This window comes from Bos indicus x Bos taurus, chromosome 5 (genome assembly GCF_003369695.1).
Source record: "Bos indicus x Bos taurus breed Angus x Brahman F1 hybrid chromosome 5, Bos_hybrid_MaternalHap_v2.0, whole genome shotgun sequence".
NCBI classification, from domain to species: domain Eukaryota; kingdom Metazoa; phylum Chordata; class Mammalia; order Artiodactyla; family Bovidae; genus Bos; species Bos indicus x Bos taurus.
The window spans coordinates 94305125-94314992 of record NC_040080.1 but is presented as its reverse complement, the minus strand read 5'-3'; the positions used below and the strand labels follow the sequence as shown (position 1 = coordinate 94314992).

General features: G+C 49.8%; 1 long non-coding RNA gene across 1 annotated transcript; it reads left to right on the top strand.

The window, feature by feature from the left end:
* The first annotated feature begins 6611 nt into the window (after nt 1–6611).
* On the top strand, nt 6612–9420 carry LOC113893236. Its single transcript, XR_003511251.1, has 2 exons — nt 6612–8149; nt 8455–9420. It is a non-coding gene; the product is annotated as an uncharacterized LOC113893236 (long non-coding RNA).
* Nucleotides 9421–9868: the final 448 nt, after the last annotated feature.

Here is a 9868-nt window from a genome sequence, read left to right as displayed (position 1 = left end):
ATAGATACCATGAATAGTCCCAATTTACAGATGAAGAAACTGAGACTTAGATAGATACCATGAATAGTCCCAATTTACAGATGAAGAAACTGAGACTTAGGTTAAGTAGCTTACTCCGCAGGATCCTATAGCTATTATGAAACAGCAGAGCCCAACTTTGAAACTATCAAAGACCACAAAGCCTGTGCTCTTAAGCCCATCCTGGGGTGACCCTGGGCTAGAAACTCAACTGCTACAGGTACCAGTTCCCTTATTTGCATAATACAGATAATAAATGGAGGTAATACTATACTCCCTTCACAGAGATGTTGTGTTGATTAAATGAGGTAAGGTATTCACCCCATTCACAGGAAGCATTCAATTAAGTGCCATAAACATTGGGGTGGGGTTGGGCAAGGGAAGGGATACAGTGCAATGTGATGCAATGGGGTGACTAATCATTATACACTGTCACTGTTGATAACAACAGTTATCAGGTGTAATACTCCTGGGCACAGGCAACCCTACAAGGAAAAGATTGCTATGCCTGTTTTACAGATGAAGAAACTGAGTTTCAGATAAATTGAGTAAATTTCTTAAAAACCAACTGGTTAATAAATGGCAGAACTGAGCTTATATTCAAACACTGGGCCCTTGGACTCCAAAGCAGGCAGCTCCCAGCGCCCCAGGGTCACCAGAGACTGGCCTCTTCTGGGGGAGGTCAGGGCTGAGGCCAAGAAGCCCAAGTTACATCTTCTGCCACCTGGGACCTGATTTTCTCAGGTGAGCAATGTTTCCTTAAAAGAACAGGAGGAAAGTAAAGAAGCAACTGAGACAGCTTCTCCCTCCCTCAAAGCCAGTGTGGGGCCTCCTGGCCCTCCCCTCCCTCTCTCTTCCCGTTTCCTCTGTGCTCAAGTTTGTGGCCATTAAATAGAAGAGGAGAAAGTTTGAGCCAGGCATGAAATATTTATCAGTTAATTACAATATGCAGATTCTGTTCCTGGGGGCGATTTGTCTTTTTGGAAATATAGGAAAAGATCCTGGAAACTTGTATCCTAATTGCTTGGCCTATTATTGTAGCAACCAGGTAGAAACTCCATTTACTATGTAATTACAGATTTTCCCCACTAGCTGCTTCTACCTCTGTCACTGGTGGTCTGGGGATCATATACTTTTCTGATGAGGGAGGAACCTTGGAGGGGTCCATTTGTCCATTCCCCTGTTTTCTCTTGGAGTGGCCCCTTTCTAAATCCCAATAGTTGTAAGAAATGAAAAGGATCAAAGTCTGAAATTCTGCAATCTCAAGTCGATCCTGAGTGACAGCCCCCCACCAATCCCACCTGAAGCAATGTGGCTGCTGAGGGGGCCCCAAGTTGAGAAGTTCTAGGCTGAGTACCCTTCCTGCTGTACTTCCCGTTAACACACAGGAAAAGGGCAGCAGGACAGGCAGCCTTCTAGCACCTCTCTTCTCCCAGGGCCTGTACCTAATCCCTGGCTACAAATTAGCACCACCCGAGGGGTTCTTAACAATACAGAAGCCTGGGCACTACTCCAAATCAACCAAATTAGAATCTCAGGAAGTGGGACCCAGGCATCAGTATTTCTTAAAGCTCCAGAGGCAGTTCCAATGTGTGGCAAATGACGTGGCCCTAGAGAGCTAACAGAAGAGAGTGGCTGCTGGTGTAGGGCGCTGCTTATCTGCACAACACCATCATTGTTATCCCTCCCTTTTAGATGCTAGAGGAGGCAATTCCTTCACTTTTATTGGAATCTGAAGAGCATCCTTTTCCCTCCTTACAAGAAGCTTGATATTAATAACCACCATTTATCAAGCTCCTGCTGAATGCTTGGATCCATGCAAATAAAATTTAATCTGATCCACACAACTGTTCCATAAGGTCAGTGGGTATGTCCATTTTATGGATATCTAAGACAGGTTAAGCAGTCTGCCTAAGGTCGTACAACCAGCCAGTGACAGAGCTGGGACTTGAATCCAAAACCCATGCTTTTAGCTCCTCAGTTTCTCAAGGCTGGAAGGGAAGTGTTTCCTAGCTGGTATCTGAAGGTCCTAGGGAATATATTGGGGAAAAGGAAGGGAAAAGGGTAGAGAGGGGCTACACGTGGATGGGGCATGAAGGAAAGAGTGGTGGTGGGTGGGAGAGGCTGGAGAGAGTCTGTGGGGAAGGGCTGAGGTACCTGAAGGAGGGTGTGGGAAGGAGCTGGCAGTCGGAGAACAGCAGGACCAGGACCGCTGAGCAGAGCCCATCATCAGGACCGGGTGGCTGGGACGGGGAGGGAACTTGTGTCAGAGGAGGGGTCTTTGTGAGGCCCGAAGCAGTGAGGAATGCCCGCCATGAATACTAAGGGCAAGAAGAAGAGAAAGGGCCAGAGGGGGCTGGGTGATGTTTAGCTGCTGGGGTGATTAATGGGGGTGAACGGAGGGTGAAACTCAAACCCTTCGAACAGAGATGGTGGGGAATGGTTGTCCAAGAACAACAGTGCACTGTTTCGTGGAGAAAGCCAATGTCCAAAGGAGGGGCCGGTGGGGAGGATGCCGGGCACAGTTGCTCCTTCCCTTTTTTCCCAAGGTCTCTTTATTTGCCATCAAACAGTAAATTAAAATATACTTGCCAGCTCCAGAGGACTCTCTGGATGGGCTTCCTACCTGCCTCCTGGCTTGAGAGAGACCCAGAGACGCTGGGGTGGCCTGAAGGAAGAGCGAGTGAACTTTGGGGTGGTGGCTGAGATGACTCCGTGGACCAGCTCCACTGGGGCAGGAAGCGGTGATGTGCGCTGGCTGGGCCACTGGCTTACCTGGGACCAGACAGCATGGAGAGATGCATGGGGGCCGGGTCCCCAGTGGTGGTGTTCTTACAGCAGCCTTTGCCTCCGGGAGGAAGAGAGGGTTTCTTTTCCCTGAGAGAGAGTTGGGGGAGGGAGGTGGGAGGGCCCTGCTATCAAGGTGTCAAGCTGAGTTTGAGGAACAGAGGGACAAGTCAAGGGAAGTAGGAAGTCTGAACCCCTCTCCTCATTTCCTACTTCTGTCTCTTTCTAGGTGCAGCTGTGGGAGCTGCCTCACCCTCCCCATCGTATTTCCGGAGGACGGGAAAGGCAGGAAGAGGGGATGAAGAGAACTGTCTCAGTGCAGAGGGAGGTGAGCTGCAGGCAGGGATTTAAAGGGAAATTATCCCTCAGGACAGTTTTCTCTCTAGGCCATTACACATGTGAAACAACTGATGGATTCTACTTTCCCACCCCAACCATCCCAGGGTGTGGTGCCTCCTACAGGGGAGTGAGGTGGGGGGAAAGGGGGTCAGGAAAAGGAGCCCAGTGTGTCTTCAGGGGTCCCCAGAGGGCTGACAGAAGCCATCATCCCCTCCCAGCAGGGGAGGCAGACCACCCATCCCTGATCCCAGACCACTTGAACATTGCGCCTGGGAGTCCTGCCGGCACATCTTAGTTCCTCTCTCCACACAAGGTTGGCCAAGATGCTTTTCTTGTTGGGGTCTCACGTCCAGTCCCCACTCTGTCTTTCTAGGAGCCAAGCCTACAAAGCACTTTGAAATCTGAAGTTCCTGGGAGGTGATTTATTGAATATAAACACTCTATGCGGTGCACCGTGAGGTGACCATTCCACATAGAGGCTGAGTTCAAGGGGCTGGCCTCAGTTTGCTTGTTCTGAGGGCAGGGGCTAACAGAGGCTGCCCTGTGCTTCACAGGGGAGAAGGAAATCAAGGAGCCCACTGGAGGGCAATGGTCAGCACCAACAGTCTTAATTATGAATTAATAATTTATAATTATTCCCCACTTGCAGATAAGCACAAGCCCATTGAAATGATTTCCCAGGGAGGAACATAGTTGGAGGGGATGGGAGGGGGACTTCAGTACAGCCATCACTTCCCTAGAGGCCCTTAAGTTCATTCCTTTGCTTCCCTAGCCAAACATGGAAGGCATTCATTAGCTTCCTTGGCTGGTTCCTCCCAACAACTATCCCCCCTCCCTCCCCAAGCCACTAAACATAGTACCACACTGCCTCCAGCTCTTCCAAGGCCAGAGGGGCATCCATGCCAGGGAGACCTGAGAACTGGGATTCTGGACTTCTGGAATCCCTCTGTTCCCTACTGCCTGTTCTACTGTTTATATATGGGGTGTGGGAGGGACTGATGTGGCTATCTTCTGGCTCTCCTCCTTCTTCCTTCCATTCTCTTGCAGATTGCCTTAGGAGCCCTCAGAGGGTGGCAGAAGACCTCTCCAACTCTTTGCAGGAAGGGAAACAGGAAGCACCCCTTCTAGTGTGGATGCCCTTAGTTCCAGCTTCTGAATTAGAGAGGCTGACCTCCTGAGAAGACATCTGCTGCTGCTGCTAAGTCACTTCTACATGGCATCAATTATGGTGAAAGTGTTAGTCGCTCAATCAAGTCCCACTCTGTGCAACCCCATGGACTGTAGCCCAGGCTCCTCTGTCCATGGAATTCTCCAGGCAAGAATACTGGAGTGGGTAGCCATTCCCTTCTCCAGAGTATCTTCTCTACCCAGGGATCGAACCCAGGTTTATCTGCATTGCAAGAGGCTTGTTTACCATCTGAGCTACCAGGAAGCCCAGTTATAGTGGTGGGGTCTAAACAGGGCTAGGGAGGCATACCCAGCACCAGACCCAGCTCTCTGCTGCTCCTCTTCCCAACACCTACAACCCCAAATTCCCACTTTGGGGGATTAAAAAAAATCTTAAAGGAACCTCAAAGAGCTGCTCAGAAACTCTCAGCTCCAGGGAATCTTCTCTCTCTCAGGGAATCTGAAAAGGAGAGATTGGTTCTTTTAAGCATTCACCGCCTTAGACCACAAAGGGGCCTTATCTTTTGGTCCTTAGGTGATCCTTGACCACCATCTCTGATGTGGAACCACCTGCAAAGTACTGGAAGAAGGAATGAGAAGATGGTGGAGGTGCACAAGGAGATCTGGTATTAGAAAGGGTTTCCAATCCCAGTTCTAGAGTGTTCCCATCAGTTCACCATGTACCTCAAGTGTGCACGTCAAGCTAAATCTACAGGTTGAAGGGAGTTGGGACAACTGGAACCTAAAAGTATCCTTTTCCAAATCTGTGGTACAAGGGTGCCCTTGAAAAACTGCTACAGGCAAGGTGGACGGTCAGCCAAACACACTGGGTGGGCATCACACACCCACCTCAAGCTCTTTCCTTCCCTGGTCCCAGTTTTTGGTCTCAAGAGGAGGATTAGTTAGGTGTGATTCAAGTTATCCAGATAATTAACTGTGGAAGCACGAGTTTGTGTGTGTATGTGTTTTAATGCCACTCCTTTGGCCTCCAAAGAGGCCAAAAAAAAAAAAAAAAAAAAAAAATCTGTTCCCTAGCTCCTCCTACTTTCCATGCACCTCCCCAGCTTATACCCCCAAATCCTAGTTCCGGAAAAAAAATCCTAGAGGGACAAACTTTCCTGATTTACCATTTTCCCCACCTGCAACTCTGTCCCCTCCCCCTCCCCAATTTTTTTTTTCTCTCTTCGCTTCTTTAAAAAAAAAACGAAGAAGAAGGAATTTTCAATAGTCCCACTTGTCAAGCGAAGACCATCTTTTAACCTTCAACAGCAGCGAAAGCCGTGTGAACTCTCGGTGAACCAAGATTGAAGTCATAAATCACGCGTACAAAGGCGGCTGCGGAGGCTGGCGCGGGCTGCTGCACCTTTAACGCTTTCTGGGGCTGACAGGCGGCGGCCCAGCTAAAGTTCACAGCGCCCGGGGAGGGCCCGCCCCCGCCTCCCCTCCTCCCGCCGGCCCCGGCCCGCCCCGGCCCGGCCCGCGCGCCGCCGCCCCAGCCCGGCCAGGGAGGCCCCTGAGTTGCTCTCGCAAGGGGAGAGGGAGGCGTTTTCCCTCCCGTCAGCCCGCTCCGGGCCGGCCGGCCGTGGATCTCCGTACCCCGCCCCCCCAACTCAATCCACCCTCGTCCCTCCCTGCTTGCTTTATTTAAACAGGCAACTAGATCTACACGGACACGATAATTCAGCTGGTTTTGTCTTTGGCATTTTCTGCAGGACCCCAAGAGAAAGAACTTCCACTCCGTTCTCCCTCCAGAAGTGGCATCCTTCATCTCTGTCTGTCCAAGCCAATTATACAGATCCTTGGAGTTCCAACAGGGTCTGAGTCATTGGAACCGAGAACACCTGGCTGAAACATGCCTTATAATTAGAAAGGATTTTTTCTTTACCGTTTCTTTCTTTTCTTTCTTTTTAAAAGAGGGCTGGAATGACCGTCCTTGACTAGGGCAGAGAAGCTGGGGTGAGGAAAGGGATAGACCATCACCAGGGCCCAGCTTGCGGCCCTTTGCAGACAGATCTCCCCAAGTCGGACTTGCTTCCTTTCCTCGGCCTTTCGGCTGCCTCCTCCTCCTCCGTTCGTTTGGTCCTTCCCCCACTGTCTTCTCCTCTGTTTAATTAAAGTTCAGCGACTCCACTTGCCTCTCCTCAGAAAGCCGAAACCAGACAGCCCAGCAGCCGCGGGCCGAGCGGTCCCAGCACAACCACCGGCCCAGCCGGCTGGGCCTCCCCTGGCCCGCCTCCATTCACCGGCGCCGATCTCCGAGACCCCGGTCCCTGGGCCATCCACCGTCCCGCAGGTGTGCAGCCGCCGGCTTGGGGGATCTGAATGCTAGGGCTGGGACAGGAGTATCCTCTTACCCTAGACCCTCATGTTGCACCAGAAAGTTAAGAGGGTGGGTGGGTACACCCCGACTCAGGCATTCCACTCCCCAAAACCCGTCGCTGACTAATCTGATATGACAAAAGCCCCGTGATGGATTTGGTATATGTTAATTCACAATGCCCTTTCCTCCAGAATTTAACTATAAGTTAATACACACCGGAAACCACGAGCAAACACGCTCGTTAATGGGCTTAGGTATTAGCGAGTCCTAACGATGCATACAAATGTGCTCTGCCTCTGTAGGCCCCTCAAGATTTATGGGCCTTGAGCTCTCTGAAGCTGTAAACAAGGAGGAAAAAAAGAGAAAGAGAGAGAGACTGGGGGTGAAGAGACAGAGGCTTGACTCACCCCTCCAGATTCTGGGAGAGAAGTGATCTCTGCAAGTGGATTCTTACCTATTTTCCTTTCCTTGCAAGCTTGCTGTGTGGGTTTTGAAACTGGTCTGGGGGTGGTGTTTGCGACTGAATGCTGGTGTGTGTGGGCAATGTTTTGTTTGTGTGCTAGGGTAAGAGCATGCCAGCCTACTGCGAATTGCTGTTCCAGGGCCTGACTATAACAGGCATTTGTGGATATATACCTGTGTGTGCACCATGCTAGGGGTGTGTGTGTGTGTGTGTGTGTGTGTGTGTACATGTGCACGTGTGACAAGCAGGCCTCCCTCTGGGCCAGGCTGCTGCTCCCCCCACCCCCAAACCCGGTGAACAAATCTCTAACAACAATCATAATAACGATAAATAATAACAATAAAAACAGTAGTTAACAGTCCCTCCCTAGCAGGATAACAATAAAATGCAAGAGGAGATATTTTGAGGAGGGGACAGGAGAAGGAGTCATGATCACAGCAACCCAGGGAGAAAGAAAGGAAGGAAGTTAGCTTCTTTCTATGCCCTTGTGGGGCTGGGTTTGGGAACCCCCTCCCCAGATAAGGTCCTCCGCCAGAGGAGGAGAAGGCGAGGCTGCAGGCTGCTCTCTCTTGTTTCTCTTTCTCGGCTTTTGCTTTGTCTGATCGGGGAGGAACCCCACGTAAGAGGAGGGTTAGTAGCTCTGGGGATTCTTTGGAACCCCTGTTTTAAAGAGGAATTAAAGCATATAGGGTCAGGGCCTACAGGAGCAGAAAGGGAAGAGGGGATGATCACAGCCAGGGTCCAGGCCCAGCGAGTGAGCTGCCGAGGTGCCCGAGTTGGAGTTGTCTGGGAGGACCAGCCGCGGGCAGAGATCCACGCTGAAAAACATTTATGGCCTTGTCGGAGAGAAGGGAGAGCGCGAGGCAAGACCAGGGAAGTTGCCTTCCTGGGGTCTTAAAAAAAGAGAGTGAGAGAGGGGGGACAGTGAGAGAGAAAGAAAGGAGGGTTTGAGGCACGCAGAATTTTCCTTCGCGGGCTTGGAGCGGAGAGGATTTCCATAAAGGAAGAGAAGCGCAGGGTCCCGGATACGTCCACGTCCGCCTCATTCTATGCAGGTACAATTTTCTGGTCATCTTATGAATTTATGTATTGAGGGGAGGATGAAATAAGAGGGGTAGAGATGCGACCTACGCTTCTCGGGGGAGGAAGTCGTCCCACAGTTTCGGGTCTAACGAAATCCCCTCTTAAAAATAATCGTATGCAAAAAAAAAAGAGAAAGAAAATCAAAAAAGGAATACAAAAACAAATTAGCTAACTTTAAAAAGAGAAATAAGATAAAACGATCATAACAAGTGGGTGTGAAAACTTAAAAAATTTTAAGTCACAAACCTTTTAAGGGGTTTGGATTCTTTTTTAACAGCCGGTGACCCATCTGGTCGGAAAAGACGGAGAAACACTTTTCACTGAGTCACTTCTTTAAAACCAGTGTAGACATACAAAGATCCGAAAGAGACCCTTGGGCGTCCTAGTATTTGAGAACCGTGCGGAGTGGAGGACACTGCCATAACCAACCCGGCAAAATAACAATAAGAGGAAAGAACTGCGGTCGGTGGAAGCACTGAGCGCGGAGCGCGCAGAGAGGGCCCAGGTCTGGGTTCCAGGCAGCCGCCCGCCGAGGCAGCTGCCCTGGGCGACGGGGCGAAGTGCGGGCCCGCACCGGCAGGCGACCCCGCTGAGTCTCAGCCTCCCCGGGTCGGCCTGCAGCCCTCTTCTCCCAAGCCTCCGCGGCTCTCCTGGCTCTCTCGGCTTGGATGCCCGGTCGGTCGGGGGGCTTCCTTGATGCGAGGATTTGGGGCCTAAAACTGGGGACAGTGACTCAAGCCAGACTCTGCTTCATTTTTTCTCCCCCAGGCCTCTCCACTTGCCCAAGCTCTCAGCCACCGGTCGGCTGACTTAGAAGGGGCTTCTGGGCTGCTCCCACCAACTCCTGCCTGATTTCCCAAAGTCCAGCGACCTCCAGTCCTCTTTAGAGGGGAAATAGCACCACCCAGACACCTCTGCACTGTATTCTCAGCAGGAAACTCGCGAAGAAGAAGAAGAAAGGCGGCTTAGAGTCCTGTTTACATCTCGGTCTACACGTCCCTTGGCGGCTGGAGAGTTTATTTATACCTCCCACTATAACTCTCTCTGTTTGGAGGCACTGGTGGCTCTATTGACAGACTGATGTCTAGAAAATATTGCTCTATCTCGAACCATACCTAAATGTGCTGTGGTTGTGTTTACAGATTTATGCTTGAGGAAAATATAATTATTTCCATTGTATTTGTGCATATACAGTAGTTGTAAGAGCAGATTTATATATAGGAAAATATACGACTCTCTTCTAGCCATCCAGCTTTATGGACATTTGATATCCTGACAGATTTACAGCTCTGAGCAGCTATATAGATAAATGTATATCGTTGGAATTATGTATCAGGAGATATATACTTATTGATTGTGATATAGAGTAGTTAGAGCACTCACTTAGAGCCATATATGGCTCTGGAGATATTTCTATATTATTATCACTATATATAGGCATATCTATTTATAACTACATAGTTATAAAAATAGACATAAGTAATTATAGTCCTATATGTACATGCTGCTATCTCGCAAGAGTTATAGACACTTGCGAATATAACTCTATAGAGATATCTGTATGTATATAAGGGTGTAATTATCTCATGATGTGTGTGTATTTGGGCTTAGGTCAGTCTATCTCTGTTCAGGCATATTTATACGCAGGGGCTGGGAGAGACTTGTTCAGGAAATGTTTTCAGAGGGCCAAC